Genomic DNA, 22,149 nt, shown 5'->3' with positions numbered 1-22,149 from the left:
CTAGTCTCTCATTGGTTCTCCCTATTCCTGTTCATTTTGCGCAGCAATTGCAAACTGGGCCAAACAGGAGGTTAAAGGCACTGACTCTCCAAGTGGGGAGAGTGTTAGTAAAGCGTCTGGAATGTTGCACCCGAGTACCAGGGGACGAAAACTGAGACACATTTGAACACGTTTCCCGATCACACGGTGGATCATACTCTGGGTTCCACATGCATGTTTTAGCTGAAGGAAGAATCCCTTAAACCTGGAGAGTTGAGAACCATGGAATGGGTACCATGCAATATGACTTCAAAGGGTCTGCATTTGCTCACCGAACCTCACCAATCCTATCACTGCTGCGTTTATGCCGCTGTACACACGCTTGATTCTCTTTCGGAGACATATAAATCCATAGGTTTTAAGATTCTTACTAGTCAGGTATATTCTTAGGCGTTTAATATGGGGTGTTGAGTCCACTTCGTTGAGCAAGCAGTAGCTCTTGTCTATTACATATTTGGCTTATGGAAAGGTATCTGTGCTAATTTCAATCTCTGGTTTTATGCAGCACCCCAACTCACCTTTCCCCTTAAGCAAGCATAAGTTGGTTTTCTACATTTGAGACCCTATTCTGTTTTGTAATTCAGTTCCTGTGTAGCCAAGTTTACATTCCGTGTATTAGTGATATCTTATGATGTTTCTTTTTCTGTGTGACTTATTTCACTTAGAATCATCGTACCTGAATCCACTCATTATGCTGCTACTGGCCTGATGACATAGATTTCATTTTTGAGTGATATTGCATTGTACGTAAGTACCACAACTTCTTTATCCATTTTTCGCTTTCTGCGATATTGAACTTGTACCGTAAACGAGGTTCTTGTAAACAGAGCCGTCCCAAACTTTGGGGTGGCTGTGTCTTTTTGATTTTAATTTCCCTAAGCTATAGGACCATAAGTGGAAGTGCCCTAGGCTCTGTTGCTTTGTTTTTTAGATGTTTCAGGAAACACCATACACTTCTCCAGAGTGGCTGTTGGCAATTTACATCCCGCCCATCAGCATAAGAAGGCTCCCAGTTCTCCATGGACTGTCCTGCCTTTCTGGATTTTACACTTTTTTCAGATGGCCCTTTTGACCGGGGGGCAGTGAGACTTCATTGTAGTGCAGATTTCCTTTGCAAGCTTGCTTGGTTGGCCAAAAAGGGCGTATGCGTTTTTTCCTGAATATATTCAGGAAAAAACGCATACGCCCTTTTTGGCCAAGTGCATCATTGTGGACGTTCTGCCTCTTTTCCTATGCTTTACATGCAATTCCAGTCTACCTCCTGAAATCGGTTTCCTGCAATTCTGCCCCGCTTTCAAGTCCTCTTGGCAGCCTTACTTCAATATATTTTTGGACGATAGCTGTCATTTATAACTCTGCAGGTTTGTGAATTACAGGGCCCCTGAGCTCCTTTCTTCAACTCGCTATCTTGTGAGCTGGCCACAACACCGCAGGATTGCTTCATGCCCTAGTGTGGTTCCGGCATGGCACGCTGAGCCTTTGGTTAATTCCTCTTCCTGGTGGGAAATGAGAGTTAAATTTGCCCGTCCAGACACCTCCAGCTAGTCTCTCATTGGTTCTCCCTATTCCTGTCCATTTTCCGCAGAAATTGCAAACTGGGCCAAACAGGAGGTTAAAGGCACTGACTCTCCAAGTGGGGAGAGTGTTAGTAAAGCGTCTGGAATGTTGCACCCGAGTACCAGGGGACGAAAACTGAGACACATTTGAACACGTTTCCCGATCACACGGTGGATCATACTCTGGGTTCCACATGCATGTTTTAGCTGAAGGAAGAATCCCTTAAACCTGGAGAGTTGAGAACCATGGAATGGGTACCATGCAATATGACTTCAAAGGGTCTGCATTTGCTCACCGAACCTCACCAATCCTATCACTGCTGCGTTTATGCCGCTGTACACACGCTTGATTGTCTTTCGGAGACATATAAATCCATAGGTTTTAAGATTCTTACTAGTCAGGTATATTCTTAGGCGTTTAATATGGGGTGTTGAGTCCACTTCGTTGAGCAAGCAGTAGCTCTTGTCTATTACATATTTGGCTTATGGAAAGGTATCTGTGCTAATTTCAATCTCTGGTTTTATGCAGCACCCCAACTCACCTTTCCCCTTAAGCAAGCATAAGTTGGTTTTCTACATTTGAGACCCTATTCTGTTTTGTAATTCAGTTCCTGTGTAGCCAAGTTTACATTCCGTGTATTAGTGATATCTTATGATGTTTCTTTTTCTGTGTGACTTATTTCACTTAGAATCATCGTACCTGAATCCACTCATTATGCTGCTACTGGCCTGATGACATAGATTTCATTTCTGAGTGATATTGCATTGTACGTAAGTACCACAACTTCTTTATCCATTTTTCGCTTTCTGCGATATTGAACTTGTACCGAAACGAGGTTCTTGTAAACAGAGCCGTCCCAAACTTTGGGGTGGCTGTGTCTTTTTGATTTTAATTTCCCTAAGCTATAGGACCATAAGTGGAAGTGCCCTAGGCTCTGTTGCTTTGTTTTTTAGATGTTTCAGGAAACACCATACACTTCTCCAGAGTGGCTGTTTGCAATTTACATCCCGCCCATCAGCATAAGAAGGCTCCCAGTTCTCCATGGCCTGTCCTGCCTTTCTGGATTTTACACTTTTTTCAGATGGCCCTTTTGACCGGGGGGCAGTGAGACTTCATTGTAGTGCAGATTTCCTTTGCAAGCTTGCTTGGTTGGCCAAAAAGGGCGTATGCGTTTTTTCCTGAATATATTCAGGAAAAAACGCATGCGCCCTTTTTGGCCAAGTGCATCATTGTAGATGTTCTGCCTCTTTTCCTATGCTTTACCTGCAATTCCAGTCTACCTCCTGAAATCGGTTTCCTGCAATTCTGCACCGCTTTCAAGTCCTCTTGGCAGCCTTACTTCAATATATTTTTGAACGATAGCTGTCATTTATAACTCTGCAGGTTTGTGAATTACAGTGCCCCTGAGCTCCTTTCTTCAACTCGCTTTCTTCTGAGCTGGCCGCAACAGCGCAGGATTGCTTCAGGCCCTAGTGTGGTTCCGGCATGGCACGCTGAGCCTTTGGTTAATTCCTCTTCCTGGTGGGAAATGAGAGTTAAATTTGCCCGTCCAGACACCTCCAGCTAGTCTCTCATTGGTTCTCCCTATTCCTGTTCATTTTGCGCAGCAATTGCAAACTGGGCCAAACAGGAGGTTAAAGGCACTGACTCTCCAAGTGGGGAGAGTGTTAGTAAAGCGTCTGGAATGTTGCACCCGAGTACCAGGGGACGAAAACTGAGACACATTTGAACACGTTTCCCGATCACACGGTGGATCATAATCTGGGTTCCACATGCATGTTTTAGCTGAAGGAAGAATCCCTTAAACCTGGAGAGTTGAGAACCATGGAATGGGTACCATGCAATATGACTTCAAAGGGTCTGCATTTGCTCACCGAACCTCACCAATCCTATCACTGCTGCGTTTATGCCGCTGTACACACGCTTGATTCTCTTTCGGAGACATATAAATCCATAGGTTTTAAGATTCTTACTAGTCAGGTATATTCTTAGGCGTTTAATATGGGGTGTTGAGTCCACTTCGTTGAGCAAGCAGTAGCTCTTGTCTATTACATATTTGGCTTATGGAAAGGTATCTGTGCTAATTTCAATCTCTGGTTTTATGCAGCACCCCAACTCACCTTTCCCCTTAAGCAAGCATAAGTTGGTTTTCTACATTTGAGACCCTATTCTGTTTTGTAATTCAGTTCCTGTGTAGCCAAGTTTACATTCCGTGTATTAGTGATATCTTATGATGTTTCTTTTTCTGTGTGACTTATTTCACTTAGAATCATCGTACCTGAATCCACTCATTATGCTGCTACTGGCCTGATGACATAGATTTCATTTCTGAGTGATATTGCATTGTACGTAAGTACCACAACTTCTTTATCCATTTTTCGCTTTCTGCGATATTGAACTTGTACCGTAAACGAGGTTCTTGTAAACAGAGCCGTCCCAAACTTTGGGGTGGCTGTGTCTTTTTGATTTTAATTTCCCTAAGCTATAGGACCATAAGTGGAAGTGCCCTAGGCTCTGTTGCTTTGTTTTTTAGATGTTTCAGGAAACACCATACACTTCTCCAGAGTGGCTGTTGGCAATTTACATCCCGCCCATCAGCATAAGAGGGCTCCCAGTTCTCCATGGACTGTCCTGCCTTTCTGGATTTTACACTTTTTTCAGATGGCCCTTTTGACCGGGGGGCAGTGAGACTTCATTGTAGTGCAGATTTCCTTTGCAAGCTTGCTTGGTTGGCCAAAAAGGGCGTATGCGTTTTTTCCTGAATATATTCAGGAAAAAACGCATACGCCCTTTTTGGCCAAGTGCATCATTGTGGACGTTCTGCCTCTTTTCCTATGCTTTACATGCAATTCCAGTCTATCTCCTGAAATCGGTTTCCTGCAATTCTGCCCCGCTTTCAAGTCCTCTTGGCAGCCTTACTTCAATATATTTTTGGACGATAGCTGTCATTTATAACTCTGCAGGTTTGTGAATTACAGGGCCCCTGAGCTCCTTTCTTCAACTCGCTATCTTGTGAGCTGGCCACAACACCGCAGGATTGCTTCATGCCCTAGTGTGGTTCCGGCATGGCACGCTGAGCCTTTGGTTAATTCCTCTTCCTGGTGGGAAATGAGAGTTAAATTTGCCCGTCCAGACACCTCCAGCTAGTCTCTCATTGGTTCTCCCTATTCCTGTCCATTTTCCGCAGAAATTGCAAACTGGGCCAAACAGGAGGTTAAAGGCACTGACTCTCCAAGTGGGGAGAGTGTTAGTAAAGCGTCTGGAATGTTGCACCCGAGTACCAGGGGACGAAAACTGAGACACATTTGAACACGTTTCCCGATCACACGGTGGATCATACTCTGGGTTCCACATGCATGTTTTAGCTGAAGGAAGAATCCCTTAAACCTGGAGAGTTGAGAACCATGGAATGGGTACCATGCAATATGACTTCAAAGGGTCTGCATTTGCTCACCGAACCTCACCAATCCTATCACTGCTGCGTTTATGCCGCTGTACACACGCTTGATTGTCTTTCGGAGACATATAAATCCATAGGTTTTAAGATTCTTACTAGTCAGGTATATTCTTAGGCGTTTAATATGGGGTGTTGAGTCCACTTCGTTGAGCAAGCAGTAGCTCTTGTCTATTACATATTTGGCTTATGGAAAGGTATCTGTGCTAATTTCAATCTCTGGTTTTATGCAGCACCCCAACTCACCTTTCCCCTTAAGCAAGCATAAGTTGGTTTTCTACATTTGAGACCCTATTCTGTTTTGTAATTCAGTTCCTGTGTAGCCAAGTTTACATTCCGTGTATTAGTGATATCTTATGATGTTTCTTTTTCTGTGTGACTTATTTCACTTAGAATCATCGTACCTGAATCCACTCATTATGCTGCTACTGGCCTGATGACATAGATTTCATTTCTGAGTGATATTGCATTGTACGTAAGTACCACAACTTCTTTATCCATTTTTCGCTTTCTGCGATATTGAACTTGTACCGAAACGAGGTTCTTGTAAACAGAGCCGTCCCAAACTTTGGGGTGGCTGTGTCTTTTTGATTTTAATTTCCCTAAGCTATAGGACCATAAGTGGAAGTGCCCTAGGCTCTGTTGCTTTGTTTTTTAGATGTTTCAGGAAACAGCATACACTTCTCCAGAGTGGCTGTTTGCAATTTACATCCCGCCCATCAGCATAAGAAGGCTCCCAGTTCTCCATGGCCTGTCCTGCCTTTCTGGATTTTACACTTTTTTCAGATGGCCCTTTTGACCGGGGGGCAGTGAGACTTCATTGTAGTGCAGATTTCCTTTGCAAGCTTGCTTGGTTGGCCAAAAAGGGCGTATGCGTTTTTTCCTGAATATATTCAGGAAAAAACGCATGCGCCCTTTTTGGCCAAGTGCATCATTGTAGATGTTCTGCCTCTTTTCCTATGCTTTACCTGCAATTCCAGTCTACCTCCTGAAATCGGTTTCCTGCAATTCTGCACCGCTTTCAAGTCCTCTTGGCAGCCTTACTTCAATATATTTTTGGACGATAGCTGTCATTTATAACTCTGCAGGTTTGTGAATTACAGTGCCCCTGAGCTCCTTTCTTCAACTCGCTTTCTTCTGAGCTGGCCGCAACAGCGCAGGATTGCTTCAGGCCCTAGTGTGGTTCCGGCATGGCACGCTGAGCCTTTGGTTAATTCCTCTTCCTGGTGGGAAATGAGAGTTAAATTTGCCCGTCCAGACACCTCCAGCTAGTCTCTCATTGGTTCTCCCTATTCCTGTTCATTTTCCGCAGAAATTGCAAACTGGGCCAAACAAGAGGTTAAAGGCACTGACTCTCCAAGTGGGGAGAGTGTTAGTAAAGCGTCTGGAATGTTGCACCCGAGTACCAGGGGACGAAAACTGAGACACATTTGAACACGTTTCCCGATCACACGGTGGATCATACTCTGGGTTCCACATGCATGTTTTAGCTGAAGGAAGAATCCCTTAAACCTGGAGAGTTGAGAGCCATGGAATGGGTACCATGCAATATGACTTCAAAGGGTCTGCATTTGCTCACCGAACCTCACCAATCCTATCACTGCTGCGTTTATGCCGCTGTACACACGCTTGATTCTCTTTCGGAGACATATAAATCCATAGGTTTTAAGATTCTTACTAGTCAGGTATATTCTTAGGCGTTTAATATGGGGTGTTGAGTCCACTTCGTTGAGCAAGCAGTAGCTCTTGTCTATTACATATTTGGCTTATGGAAAGGTATCTGTGCTAATTTCAATCTCTGGTTTTATGCAGCACCCCAACTCACCTTTCCCCTTAAGCAAGCATAAGTTGGTTTTCTACATTTGAGACCCTATTCTGTTTTGTAATTCAGTTCCTGTGTAGCCAAGTTTACATTCCGTGTATTAGTGATATCTTATGATGTTTCTTTTTCTGTGTGACTTATTTCACTTAGAATCATCGTACCTGAATCCACTCATTATGCTGCTACTGGCCTGATGACATAGATTTCATTTCTGAGTGATATTGCATTGTACGTAAGTACCACAACTTCTTTATCCATTTTTCGCTTTCTGCGATATTGAACTTGTACCGTAAACGAGGTTCTTGTAAACAGAGCCGTCCCAAACTTTGGGGTGGCTGTGTCTTTTTGATTTTAATTTCCCTAAGCTATAGGACCATAAGTGGAAGTGCCCTAGGCTCTGTTGCTTTGTTTTTTAGATGTTTCAGGAAACACCATACACTTCTCCAGAGTGGCTGTTGGCAATTTACATCCCGCCCATCAGCATAAGAAGGCTCCCAGTTCTCCATGGACTGTCCTGCCTTTCTGGATTTTACACTTTTTTCAGATGGCCCTTTTGACCGGGGGGCAGTGAGACTTCATTGTAGTGCAGATTTCCTTTGCAAGCTTGCTTGGTTGGCCAAAAAGGGCGTATGCGTTTTTTCCTGAATATATTCAGGAAAAAACGCATACGCCCTTTTTGGCCAAGTGCATCATTGTGGACGTTCTGCCTCTTTTCCTATGCTTTACATGCAATTCCAGTCTACCTCCTGAAATCGGTTTCCTGCAATTCTGCCCCGCTTTCAAGTCCTCTTGGCAGCCTTACTTCAATATATTTTTGGACGATAGCTGTCATTTATAACTCTGCAGGTTTGTGAATTACAGGGCCCCTGAGCTCCTTTCTTCAACTCGCTATCTTGTGAGCTGGCCACAACACCGCAGGATTGCTTCATGCCCTAGTGTGGTTCCGGCATGGCACGCTGAGCCTTTGGTTAATTCCTCTTCCTGGTGGGAAATGAGAGTTAAATTTGCCCGTCCAGACACCTCCAGCTAGTCTCTCATTGGTTCTCCCTATTCCTGTCCATTTTCCGCAGAAATTGCAAACTGGGCCAAACAGGAGGTTAAAGGCACTGACTCTCCAAGTGGGGAGAGTGTTAGTAAAGCGTCTGGAATGTTGCACCCGAGTACCAGGGGACGAAAACTGAGACACATTTGAACACGTTTCCCGATCACACGGTGGATCATACTCTGGGTTCCACATGCATGTTTTAGCTGAAGGAAGAATCCCTTAAACCTGGAGAGTTGAGAACCATGGAATGGGTACCATGCAATATGACTTCAAAGGGTCTGCATTTGCTCACCGAACCTCACCAATCCTATCACTGCTGCGTTTATGCCGCTGTACACACGCTTGATTGTCTTTCGGAGACATATAAATCCATAGGTTTTAAGATTCTTACTAGTCAGGTATATTCTTAGGCGTTTAATATGGGGTGTTGAGTCCACTTCGTTGAGCAAGCAGTAGCTCTTGTCTATTACATATTTGGCTTATGGAAAGGTATCTGTGCTAATTTCAATCTCTGGTTTTATGCAGCACCCCAACTCACCTTTCCCCTTAAGCAAGCATAAGTTGGTTTTCTACATTTGAGACCCTATTCTGTTTTGTAATTCAGTTCCTGTGTAGCCAAGTTTACATTCCGTGTATTAGTGATATCTTATGATGTTTCTTTTTCTGTGTGACTTATTTCACTTAGAATCATCGTACCTGAATCCACTCATTATGCTGCTACTGGCCTGATGACATAGATTTCATTTCTGAGTGATATTGCATTGTACGTAAGTACCACAACTTCTTTATCCATTTTTCGCTTTCTGCGATATTGAACTTGTACCGAAACGAGGTTCTTGTAAACAGAGCCGTCCCAAACTTTGGGGTGGCTGTGTCTTTTTGATTTTAATTTCCCTAAGCTATAGGACCATAAGTGGAAGTGCCCTAGGCTCTGTTGCTTTGTTTTTTAGATGTTTCAGGAAACACCATACACTTCTCCAGAGTGGCTGTTTGCAATTTACATCCCGCCCATCAGCATAAGAAGGCTCCCAGTTCTCCATGGCCTGTCCTGCCTTTCTGGATTTTACACTTTTTTCAGATGGCCCTTTTGACCGGGGGGCAGTGAGACTTCATTGTAGTGCAGATTTCCTTTGCAAGCTTGCTTGGTTGGCCAAAAAGGGCGTATGCGTTTTTTCCTGAATATATTCAGGAAAAAACGCATGCGCCCTTTTTGGCCAAGTGCATCATTGTAGATGTTCTGCCTCTTTTCCTATGCTTTACCTGCAATTCCAGTCTACCTCCTGAAATCGGTTTCCTGCAATTCTGCACCGCTTTCAAGTCCTCTTGGCAGCCTTACTTCAATATATTTTTGGACGATAGCTGTCATTTATAACTCTGCAGGTTTGTGAATTACAGTGCCCCTGAGCTCCTTTCTTCAACTCGCTTTCTTCTGAGCTGGCCGCAACAGCGCAGGATTGCTTCAGGCCCTAGTGTGGTTCCGGCATGGCACGCTGAGCCTTTGGTTAATTCCTCTTCCTGGTGGGAAATGAGAGTTAAATTTGCCCGTCCAGACACCTCCAGCTAGTCTCTCATTGGTTCTCCCTATTCCTGTTCATTTTCCGCAGAAATTGCAAACTGGGCCAAACAAGAGGTTAAAGGCACTGACTCTCCAAGTGGGGAGAGTGTTAGTAAAGCGTCTGGAATGTTGCACCCGAGTACCAGGGGACGAAAACTGAGACACATTTGAACACGTTTCCCGATCACACGGTGGATCATACTCTGGGTTCCACATGCATGTTTTAGCTGAAGGAAGAATCCCTTAAACCTGGAGAGTTGAGAGCCATGGAATGGGTACCATGCAATATGACTTCAAAGGGTCTGCATTTGCTCACCGAACCTCACCAATCCTATCACTGCTGCGTTTATGCCGCTGTACACACGCTTGATTCTCTTTCGGAGACATATAAATCCATAGGTTTTAAGATTCTTACTAGTCAGGTATATTCTTAGGCGTTTAATATGGGGTGTTGAGTCCACTTCGTTGAGCAAGCAGTAGCTCTTGTCTATTACATATTTGGCTTATGGAAAGGTATCTGTGCTAATTTCAATCTCTGGTTTTATGCAGCACCCCAACTCACCTTTCCCCTTAAGCAAGCATAAGTTGGTTTTCTACATTTGAGACCCTATTCTGTTTTGTAATTCAGTTCCTGTGTAGCCAAGTTTACATTCCGTGTATTAGTGATATCTTATGATGTTTCTTTTTCTGTGTGACTTATTTCACTTAGAATCATCGTACCTGAATCCACTCATTATGCTGCTACTGGCCTGATGACATAGATTTCATTTCTGAGTGATATTGCATTGTACGTAAGTACCACAACTTCTTTATCCATTTTTCGCTTTCTGCGATATTGAACTTGTACCGTAAACGAGGTTCTTGTAAACAGAGCCGTCCCAAACTTTGGGGTGGCTGTGTCTTTTTGATTTTAATTTCCCTAAGCTATAGGACCATAAGTGGAAGTGCCCTAGGCTCTGTTGCTTTGTTTTTTAGATGTTTCAGGAAACACCATACACTTCTCCAGAGTGGCTGTTGGCAATTTACATCCCGCCCATCAGCATAAGAAGGCTCCCAGTTCTCCATGGACTGTCCTGCCTTTCTGGATTTTACACTTTTTTCAGATGGCCCTTTTGACCGGGGGGCAGTGAGACTTCATTGTAGTGCAGATTTCCTTTGCAAGCTTGCTTGGTTGGCCAAAAAGGGCGTATGCGTTTTTTCCTGAATATATTCAGGAAAAAACGCATACGCCCTTTTTGGCCAAGTGCATCATTGTGGACGTTCTGCCTCTTTTCCTATGCTTTACATGCAATTCCAGTCTACCTCCTGAAATCGGTTTCCTGCAATTCTGCCCCGCTTTCAAGTCCTCTTGGCAGCCTTACTTCAATATATTTTTGGACGATAGCTGTCATTTATAACTCTGCAGGTTTGTGAATTACAGGGCCCCTGAGCTCCTTTCTTCAACTCGCTATCTTGTGAGCTGGCCACAACACCGCAGGATTGCTTCATGCCCTAGTGTGGTTCCGGCATGGCACGCTGAGCCTTTGGTTAATTCCTCTTCCTGGTGGGAAATGAGAGTTAAATTTGCCCGTCCAGACACCTCCAGCTAGTCTCTCATTGGTTCTCCCTATTCCTGTCCATTTTCCGCAGAAATTGCAAACTGGGCCAAACAGGAGGTTAAAGGCACTGACTCTCCAAGTGGGGAGAGTGTTAGTAAAGCGTCTGGAATGTTGCACCCGAGTACCAGGGGACGAAAACTGAGACACATTTGAACACGTTTCCCGATCACACGGTGGATCATACTCTGGGTTCCACATGCATGTTTTAGCTGAAGGAAGAATCCCTTAAACCTGGAGAGTTGAGAACCATGGAATGGGTACCATGCAATATGACTTCAAAGGGTCTGCATTTGCTCACCGAACCTCACCAATCCTATCACTGCTGCGTTTATGCCGCTGTACACACGCTTGATTGTCTTTCGGAGACATATAAATCCATAGGTTTTAAGATTCTTACTAGTCAGGTATATTCTTAGGCGTTTAATATGGGGTGTTGAGTCCACTTCGTTGAGCAAGCAGTAGCTCTTGTCTATTACATATTTGGCTTATGGAAAGGTATCTGTGCTAATTTCAATCTCTGGTTTTATGCAGCACCCCAACTCACCTTTCCCCTTAAGCAAGCATAAGTTGGTTTTCTACATTTGAGACCCTATTCTGTTTTGTAATTCAGTTCCTGTGTAGCCAAGTTTACATTCCGTGTATTAGTGATATCTTATGATGTTTCTTTTTCTGTGTGACTTATTTCACTTAGAATCATCGTACCTGAATCCACTCATTATGCTGCTACTGGCCTGATGACATAGATTTCATTTCTGAGTGATATTGCATTGTACGTAAGTACCACAACTTCTTTATCCATTTTTCGCTTTCTGCGATATTGAACTTGTACCGAAACGAGGTTCTTGTAAACAGAGCCGTCCCAAACTTTGGGGTGGCTGTGTCTTTTTGATTTTAATTTCCCTAAGCTATAGGACCATAAGTGGAAGTGCCCTAGGCTCTGTTGCTTTGTTTTTTAGATGTTTCAGGAAACACCATACACTTCTCCAGAGTGGCTGTTTGCAATTTACATCCCGCCCATCAGCATAAGAAGGCTCCCAGTTCTCCATGGCCTGTCCTGCCTTTCTGGATTTTACACTTTTTTCAGATGGCCCTTTTGACCGGGGGGCAGTGAGACTTCATTGTAGTGCAGATTTCCTTTGCAAGCTTGCTTGGTTGGCCAAAAAGGGCGTATGCGTTTTTTCCTGAATATATTCAGGAAAAAACGCATGCGCCCTTTTTGGCCAAGTGCATCATTGTAGATGTTCTGCCTCTTTTCCTATGCTTTACCTGCAATTCCAGTCTACCTCCTGAAATCGGTTTCCTGCAATTCTGCACCGCTTTCAAGTCCTCTTGGCAGCCTTACTTCAATATATTTTTGAACGATAGCTGTCATTTAGAACTCTGCAGGTTTGTGAATTACAGTGCCCCTGAGCTCCTTTCTTCAACTCGCTTTCTTCTGAGCTGGCCGCAACAGCGCAGGATTGCTTCAGGCCCTAGTGTGGTTCCGGCATGGCACGCTGAGCCTTTGGTTAATTCCTCTTCCTGGTGGGAAATGAGAGTTAAATTTGCCCGTCCAGACACCTCCAGCTAGTCTCTCATTGGTTCTCCCTATTCCTGTTCATTTTGCGCAGCAATTGCAAACTGGGCCAAACAGGAGGTTAAAGGCACTGACTCTCCAAGTGGGGAGAGTGTTAGTAAAGCGTCTGGAATGTTGCACCCGAGTACCAGGGGACGAAAACTGAGACACATTTGAACACGTTTCCCGATCACACGGTGGATCATAATCTGGGTTCCACATGCATGTTTTAGCTGAAGGAAGAATCCCTTAAACCTGGAGAGTTGAGAACCATGGAATGGGTACCATGCAATATGACTTCAAAGGGTCTGCATTTGCTCACCGAACCTCACCAATCCTATCACTGCTGCGTTTATGCCGCTGTACACACGCTTGATTCTCTTTCGGAGACATATAAATCCATAGGTTTTAAGATTCTTACTAGTCAGGTATATTCTTAGGCGTTTAATATGGGGTGTTGAGTCCACTTCGTTGAGCAAGCAGTAGCTCTTGTCTATTACATATTTGGCTTATGGAAAGGTATCTGTGCTAATTTCAATCTCTGGTTTTATGCAGCACCCCAACTCACCTTTCCCCTTAAGCAAGCATAAGTTGGTTTTCTACATTTGAGACCCTATTCTGTTTTGTAATTCAGTTCCTGTGTAGCCAAGTTTACATTCCGTGTATTAGTGATATCTTATGATGTTTCTTTTTCTGTGTGACTTATTTCACTTAGAATCATCGTACCTGAATCCACTCATTATGCTGCTACTGGCCTGATGACATAGATTTCATTTCTGAGTGATATTGCATTGTACGTAAGTACCACAACTTCTTTATCCATTTTTCGCTTTCTGCGATATTGAACTTGTACCGTAAACGAGGTTCTTGTAAACAGAGCCGTCCCAAACTTTGGGGTGGCTGTGTCTTTTTGATTTTAATTTCCCTAAGCTATAGGACCATAAGTGGAAGTGCCCTAGGCTCTGTTGCTTTGTTTTTTAGATGTTTCAGGAAACACCATACACTTCTCCAGAGTGGCTGTTGGCAATTTACATCCCGCCCATCAGCATAAGAAGGCTCCCAGTTCTCCATGGACTGTCCTGCCTTTCTGGATTTTACACTTTTTTCAGATGGCCCTTTTGACCGGGGGGCAGTGAGACTTCATTGTAGTGCAGATTTCCTTTGCAAGCTTGCTTGGTTGGCCAAAAAGGGCGTATGCGTTTTTTCCTGAATATATTCAGGAAAAAACGCATACGCCCTTTTTGGCCAAGTGCATCATTGTGGACGTTCTGCCTCTTTTCCTATGCTTTACATGCAATTCCAGTCTACCTCCTGAAATCGGTTTCCTGCAATTCTGCCCCGCTTTCAAGTCCTCTTGGCAGCCTTACTTCAATATATTTTTGGACGATAGCTGTCATTTATAACTCTGCAGGTTTGTGAATTACAGGGCCCCTGAGCTCCTTTCTTCAACTCGCTATCTTGTGAGCTGGCCACAACACCGCAGGATTGCTTCATGCCCTAGTGTGGTTCCGGCATGGCACGCTGAGCCTTTGGTTAATTCCTCTTCCTGGTGGGAAATGAGAGTTAAATTTGCCCGTCCAGACACCTCCAGCTAGTCTCTCATTGGTTCTCCCTATTCCTGTCCATTTTCCGCAGAAATTGCAAACTGGGCCAAACAGGAGGTTAAAGGCACTGACTCTCCAAGTGGGGAGAGTGTTAGTAAAGCGTCTGGAATGTTGCACCCGAGTACCAGGGGACGAAAACTGAGACACATTTGAACACGTTTCCCGATCACACGGTGGATCATACTCTGGGTTCCACATGCATGTTTTAGCTGAAGGAAGAATCCCTTAAACCTGGAGAGTTGAGAACCATGGAATGGGTACCATGCAATATGACTTCAAAGGGTCTGCATTTGCTCACCGAACCTCACCAATCCTATCACTGCTGCGTTTATGCCGCTGTACACACGCTTGATTGTCTTTCGGAGACATATAAATCCATAGGTTTTAAGATTCTTACTAGTCAGGTATATTCTTAGGCGTTTAATATGGGGTGTTGAGTCCACTTCGTTGAGCAAGCAGTAGCTCTTGTCTATTACATATTTGGCTTATGGAAAGGTATCTGTGCTAATTTCAATCTCTGGTTTTATGCAGCACCCCAACTCACCTTTCCCCTTAAGCAAGCATAAGTTGGTTTTCTACATTTGAGACCCTATTCTGTTTTGTAATTCAGTTCCTGTGTAGCCAAGTTTACATTCCGTGTATTAGTGATATCTTATGATGTTTCTTTTTCTGTGTGACTTATTTCACTTAGAATCATCGTACCTGAATCCACTCATTATGCTGCTACTGGCCTGATGACATAGATTTCATTTCTGAGTGATATTGCATTGTACGTAAGTACCACAACTTCTTTATCCATTTTTCGCTTTCTGCGATATTGAACTTGTACCGAAACGAGGTTCTTGTAAACAGAGCCGTCCCAAACTTTGGGGTGGCTGTGTCTTTTTGATTTTAATTTCCCTAAGCTATAGGACCATAAGTGGAAGTGCCCTAGGCTCTGTTGCTTTGTTTTTTAGATGTTTCAGGAAACACCATACACTTCTCCAGAGTGGCTGTTGGCAATTTACATCCCGCCCATCAGCATAAGAAGGCTCCCAGTTCTCCATGGCCTGTCCTGCCTTTCTGGATTTTACACTTTTTTCAGATGGCCCTTTTGACCGGGGGGCAGTGAGACTTCATTGTAGTGCAGATTTCCTTTGCAAGCTTGCTTGGTTGGCCAAAAAGGGCGTATGCGTTTTTTCCTGAATATATTCAGGAAAAAACGCATGCGCCCTTTTTGGCCAAGTGCATCATTGTAGATGTTCTGCCTCTTTTCCTATGCTTTACCTGCAATTCCAGTCTACCTCCTGAAATCGGTTTCCTGCAATTCTGCACCGCTTTCAAGTCCTCTTGGCAGCCTTACTTCAATATATTTTTGAACGATAGCTGTCATTTAGAACTCTGCAGGTTTGTGAATTACAGTGCCCCTGAGCTCCTTTCTTCAACTCGCTTTCTTCTGAGCTGGCCGCAACAGCGCAGGATTGCTTCAGGCCCTAGTGTGGTTCCGGCATGGCACGCTGAGCCTTTGGTTAATTCCTCTTCCTGGTGGGAAATGAGAGTTAAATTTGCCCGTCCAGACACCTCCAGCTAGTCTCTCATTGGTTCTCCCTATTCCTGTTCATTTTGCGCAGCAATTGCAAACTGGGCCAAACAGGAGGTTAAAGGCACTGACTCTCCAAGTGGGGAGAGTGTTAGTAAAGCGTCTGGAATGTTGCACCCGAGTACCAGGGGACGAAAACTGAGACACATTTGAACACGTTTCCCGATCACACGGTGGATCATAATCTGGGTTCCACATGCATGTTTTAGCTGAAGGAAGAATCCCTTAAACCTGGAGAGTTGAGAACCATGGAATGGGTACCATGCAATATGACTTCAAAGGGTCTGCATTTGCTCACCGAACCTCACCAATCCTATCACTGCTGCGTTTATGCCGCTGTACACACGCTTGATTCTCTTTCGGAGACATATAAATCCATAGGTTTTAAGATTCTTACTAGTCAGGTATATTCTTAGGCGTTTAATATGGGGTGTTGAGTCCACTTCGTTGAGCAAGCAGTAGCTCTTGTCTATTACATATTTGGCTTATGGAAAGGTATCTGTGCTAATTTCAATCTCTGGTTTTATGCAGCACCCCAACTCACCTTTCCCCTTAAGCAAGCATAAGTTGGTTTTCTACATTTGAGACCCTATTCTGTTTTGTAATTCAGTTCCTGTGTAGCCAAGTTTACATTCCGTGTATTAGTGATATCTTATGATGTTTCTTTTTCTGTGTGACTTATTTCACTTAGAATCATCGTACCTGAATCCACTCATTATGCTGCTACTGGCCTGATGACATAGATTTCATTTCTGAGTGATATTGCATTGTACGTAAGTACCACAACTTCTTTATCCATTTTTCGCTTTCTGCGATATTGAACTTGTACCGTAAACGAGGTTCTTGTAAACAGAGCCGTCCCAAACTTTGGGGTGGCTGTGTCTTTTTGATTTTAATTTCCCTAAGCTATAGGACCATAAGTGGAAGTGCCCTAGGCTCTGTTGCTTTGTTTTTTAGATGTTTCAGGAAACACCATACACTTCTCCAGAGTGGCTGTTGGCAATTTACATCCCGCCCATCAGCATAAGAAGGCTCCCAGTTCTCCATGGACTGTCCTGCCTTTCTGGATTTTACACTTTTTTCAGATGGCCCTTTTGACCGGGGGGCAGTGAGACTTCATTGTAGTGCAGATTTCCTTTGCAAGCTTGCTTGGTTGGCCAAAAAGGGCGTATGCGTTTTTTCCTGAATATATTCAGGAAAAAACGCATACGCCCTTTTTGGCCAAGTGCATCATTGTGGACGTTCTGCCTCTTTTCCTATGCTTTACATGCAATTCCAGTCTACCTCCTGAAATCGGTTTCCTGCAATTCTGCCCCGCTTTCAAGTCCTCTTGGCAGCCTTACTTCAATATATTTTTGGACGATAGCTGTCATTTATAACTCTGCAGGTTTGTGAATTACAGGGCCCCTGAGCTCCTTTCTTCAACTCGCTATCTTGTGAGCTGGCCACAACACCGCAGGATTGCTTCATGCCCTAGTGTGGTTCCGGCATGGCACGCTGAGCCTTTGGTTAATTCCTCTTCCTGGTGGGAAATGAGAGTTAAATTTGCCCGTCCAGACACCTCCAGCTAGTCTCTCATTGGTTCTCCCTATTCCTGTCCATTTTCCGCAGAAATTGCAAACTGGGCCAAACAGGAGGTTAAAGGCACTGACTCTCCAAGTGGGGAGAGTGTTAGTAAAGCGTCTGGAATGTTGCACCCGAGTACCAGGGGACGAAAACTGAGACACATTTGAACACGTTTCCCGATCACACGGTGGATCATACTCTGGGTTCCACATGCATGTTTTAGCTGAAGGAAGAATCCCTTAAACCTGGAGAGTTGAGAACCATGGAATGGGTACCATGCAATATGACTTCAAAGGGTCTGCATTTGCTCACCGAACCTCACCATCCTATCACTGCTGCGTTTATGCCGCTGTACACACGCTTGATTCTCTTTCGGAGACATATAAATCCATAGGTTTTAAGATTCTTACTAGTCAGGTATATTCTTAGGCGTTTAATATGGGGTGTTGAGTCCACTTCGTTGAGCAAGCAGTAGCTCTTGTCTATTACATATTTGGCTTATGGAAAGGTATCTGTGCTAATTTCAATCTCTGGTTTTATGCAGCACCCCAACTCACCTTTCCCCTTAAGCAAGCATAAGTTGGTTTTCTACATTTGAGACCCTATTCTGTTTTGTAATTCAGTTCCTGTGTAGCCAAGTTTACATTCCGTGTATTAGTGATATCTTATGATGTTTCTTTTTCTGTGTGACTTATTTCACTTAGAATCATCGTACCTGAATCCACTCATTATGCTGCTACTGGCCTGATGACATAGATTTCATTTCTGAGTGATATTGCATTGTACGTAAGTACCACAACTTCTTTATCCATTTTTCGCTTTCTGCGATATTGAACTTGTACCGAAACGAGGTTCTTGTAAACAGAGCCGTCCCAAACTTTGGGGTGGCTGTGTCTTTTTGATTTTAATTTCCCTAAGCTATAGGACCATAAGTGGAAGTGCCCTAGGCTCTGTTGCTTTGTTTTTTAGATGTTTCAGGAAACACCATACACTTCTCCAGAGTGGCTGTTGGCAATTTACATCCCGCCCATCAGCATAAGAAGGCTCCCAGTTCTCCATGGCCTGTCCTGCCTTTCTGGATTTTACACTTTTTTCAGATGGCCCTTTTGACCGGGGGGCAGTGAGACTTCATTGTAGTGCAGATTTCCTTTGCAAGCTTGCTTGGTTGGCCAAAAAGGGCGTATGCGTTTTTTCCTGAATATATTCAGGAAAAAACGCATGCGCCCTTTTTGGCCAAGTGCATCATTGTAGATGTTCTGCCTCTTTTCCTATGCTTTACCTGCAATTCCAGTCTACCTCCTGAAATCGGTTTCCTGCAATTCTGCACCGCTTTCAAGTCCTCTTGGCAGCCTTACTTCAATATATTTTTGGACGATAGCTGTCATTTATAACTCTGCAGGTTTGTGAATTACAGTGCCCCTGAGCTCCTTTCTTCAACTCGCTTTCTTCTGAGCTGGCCGCAACAGCGCAGGATTGCTTCAGGCCCTAGTGTGGTTCCGGCATGGCACGCTGAGCCTTTGGTTAATTCCTCTTCCTGGTGGGAAATGAGAGTTAAATTTGCCCGTCCAGACACCTCCAGCTAGTCTCTCATTGGTTCTCCCTATTCCTGTTCATTTTCCGCAGAAATTGCAAACTGGGCCAAACAGGAGGTTAAAGGCACTGACTCTCCAAGTGGGGAGAGTGTTAGTAAAGCGTCTGGAATGTTGCACCCGAGTACCAGGGGACGAAAACTGAGACACATTTGAACACGTTTCCCGATCACACGGTGGATCATACTCTGGGTTCCACATGCATGTTTTAGCTGAAGGAAGAATCCCTTAAACCTGGAGAGTTGAGAACCATGGAGTGGGTACCATGCAATATGACTTCAAAGGGTCTACATTTGCTCACCGAACCTCACCAATCCTATCACTGCTGCGTTTATGCCGCTGTACACACGCTTGATTCTCTTTCGGAGACATATAAATCCATAGGTTTTAAGATTCTTACTAGTCAGGTATATTCTTAGGCGTTTAATATGGGGTGTTGAGTCCACTTCATTGAGCAAGCAGTAGCTCTTGTCTATTACATATTTGGCTTATGGAAAGGTATCTGTGCTAATTTCAATCTCTGGTTTTATGCAGCACCCCAACTCACCTTTCCCCTTAAGCAAGCATAAGTTGGTTTTCTACATTTGAGACCCTATTCTGTTTTGTAATTCAGTTCCTGTGTAGCCAAGTTTACATTCCGTGTATTAGTGATACCTTATGATGTTTCTTTTTCTGTGTGACTTATTTCACTTAGAATCATCGTACCTGAATCCACTCATTATGCTGCTACTGGCCTGATGACATAGATTTCATTGCTGAGTGATATTGCATTGTACGTAAGTACCACAACTTCTTTATCCATTTTTCGCTTTCTGCGATATTGAACTTGTACCGTAAACGAGGTTCTTGTAAACAGAGCCATCCCAAACTTTGGGGTGGCTGTGTCTTTTTGATTTTAATGTCCCTAAGCTATAGGACCATATGTGGAAGTGCCTTAGGCTCTGTTGCTTTGTTTTTTAGATGTTTCAGGAAACACCATACACTTCTCCAGAGTGGCTGTTGGCAATTTACATCCCACCCATCAGCATAAGAAGGCTCCCAGTTCTCCATGGCCTGTCCTGCCTTTCTGGATTTTACTCTTTTTTCAGATGGCCCTTTTGACCGGGGGGCAGTGAGACTTCATTGTAGTGCAGATTTCCTTTGCAAGCTTGCTTGGTTGGCCAAAAAGGGCGTATGCGTTTTTTCCTGAATATATTCAGGAAAAAACGCATACGCCCTTTTTGGCCAAGTGCATCATTGTGGACGTTCTGCCTCTTTTCCTATGCTTTACATGCAATTCCAGTCTACCTCCTGAAATCGGTTTCCTGCAATTCTGCCCCACTTTGAAGTCCTCTTGGCAGCCTTACTTCAATATATTTTTGGACGATAGCTGTCATTTATAACTCTGCAGGTTTGTGAATTACAGGGCCCCTGAGCTCCTTTCTTCAACTCGCTATCTTGTGAGCTGGCCGCAACACCGAAGGATTGCTTCAGGCCCTAGTGTGATTCCGGCATGGCACGCTGAGCCTTTGGTTAATTCCTCTTCCTGGTGGGAAATGAGAGTTAAATTTGCCCGTCCAGACACCTCCAGCTAGTCTCTCATTGGTTCTCCCTATTCCTGTTCATTTTCCGCAGAAATTGCAAAATGGGCCAAACAGGAGGTTAAAGGCACTGACTCTCCAAGTGGGGAGAGTGTTAGTAAAGCGTCTGGAATGTTGCACCCGAGTACCAGGGGACGAAAACTGAGACACATTTGAACACGTTTCCCGATCACACGGTGGATCATACTCTGGGTTCCACATGCATGTTTTAGCTGAAGGAAGAATCCCTTAAACCTGGAGAGTTGAGAACCATGGAGTGGGTACCATGCAATATGACTTCAAAGGGTCTACATTTGCTCACCGAACCTCACCAATCCTATCACTGCTGCGTTTATGCCACTGTACACACGCTTGATTCTCTTTCGGAGACATATAAATCCATAGGTTTTAAGATTCTTACTAGTCAGGTATATTCTTAGGCGTTTAATATGGGGTGTTGAGTCCACTTCGTTGAGCAAGCAGTAGCTCTTGTCTATTACATATTTGGCTTATGGAAAGGTATCTGTGCTAATTTCACTCTCTGGTTTTATGCAGCACCCCAACTCACCTTTCCCCTTAAGCAAGCATAAGTTGGTTTTCTACATTTGAGACCCTATTCTGTTTTGTAATTCAGTTCCTGTGTAGCCAAGTTTACATTCCGTGTATTAGTGATATCTTATGATGTTTCTTTTTCTGTGTGACTTATTTCACTTAGAATCATCGTACCTGAATCCACTCATTATGCTGCTACTGGCCTGATGACATACATTTCATTGCTGAGTGATATTGCATTGTACGTAAGTACCACAACTTCTTTATCCATTTTTCGCTTTCTGCGATATTGAACTTGTACCGTAAATGAGGTTCTTGTAAACAGAGCCGTCCCAAACTTTGGGGTGGCTGTGTCTTTTTGATTTTAATTTCCCTAAGCTATAGGACCATAAGTGGAAGTGCCCTAGGCTCTGTTGCTTTGTTTTTTAGATGTTTCAGGAAACAGCATACACTTCTCCAGAGTGGCTGTTGGCAATTTACATCCCGCCCATCAGCATAAGAAGGCTCCCAGTTCTCCATGGCCTGTCCTGCCTTTCTGGATTTTACTCTTTTTTCAGATGGCCCTTTTGACCGGGGGGCAGTGAGACTTCATTGTAGTGCAGATTTCCTTTGCAAGCTTGCTTGGTTGGCCAAAAAGTGCGTATGCGTTTTTTCCTGAATATATTCAGGAAAAAAACGCATACGCCCTTTTTGGCCAAGTGCATCATTGTGGACGTTCTGCCTCTTTTCCTGTGCTTTACATGCAATTCCAGTCTACCTCCTGAAATCGGTTTCCTGCAATTCTGCCCCGCTTTCAAGTCCTCTTGGCAGCCTTACTTCAATATATTTTTGGACGATAGCTGTCATTTATAACTCTGCAGGTTTGTGAATTACAGGGCCCCTGAGCTCCTTTCTTCAACTCGCTATCTTGTGAGCTGGCCACAACACCGCAGGATTGCTTCAGGCCCTAGTGTGGTTCCGGCATGGCACGCTGAGCCTTTGGTTAATTCCTCTTCCTGGTGGGAAATGAGAGTTAAATTTGCCCGTCCAGACACCTCCAGCTAGTCTCTCATTGGTTCTCCCTATTCCTGTTCAT

Source organism: Globicephala melas, chromosome 2 (genome assembly GCF_963455315.2).
Source record: "Globicephala melas chromosome 2, mGloMel1.2, whole genome shotgun sequence".
NCBI classification, from domain to species: Eukaryota; Metazoa; Chordata; class Mammalia; order Artiodactyla; family Delphinidae; genus Globicephala; species Globicephala melas.
Note: the sequence above shows the minus strand (reverse complement) of the source record.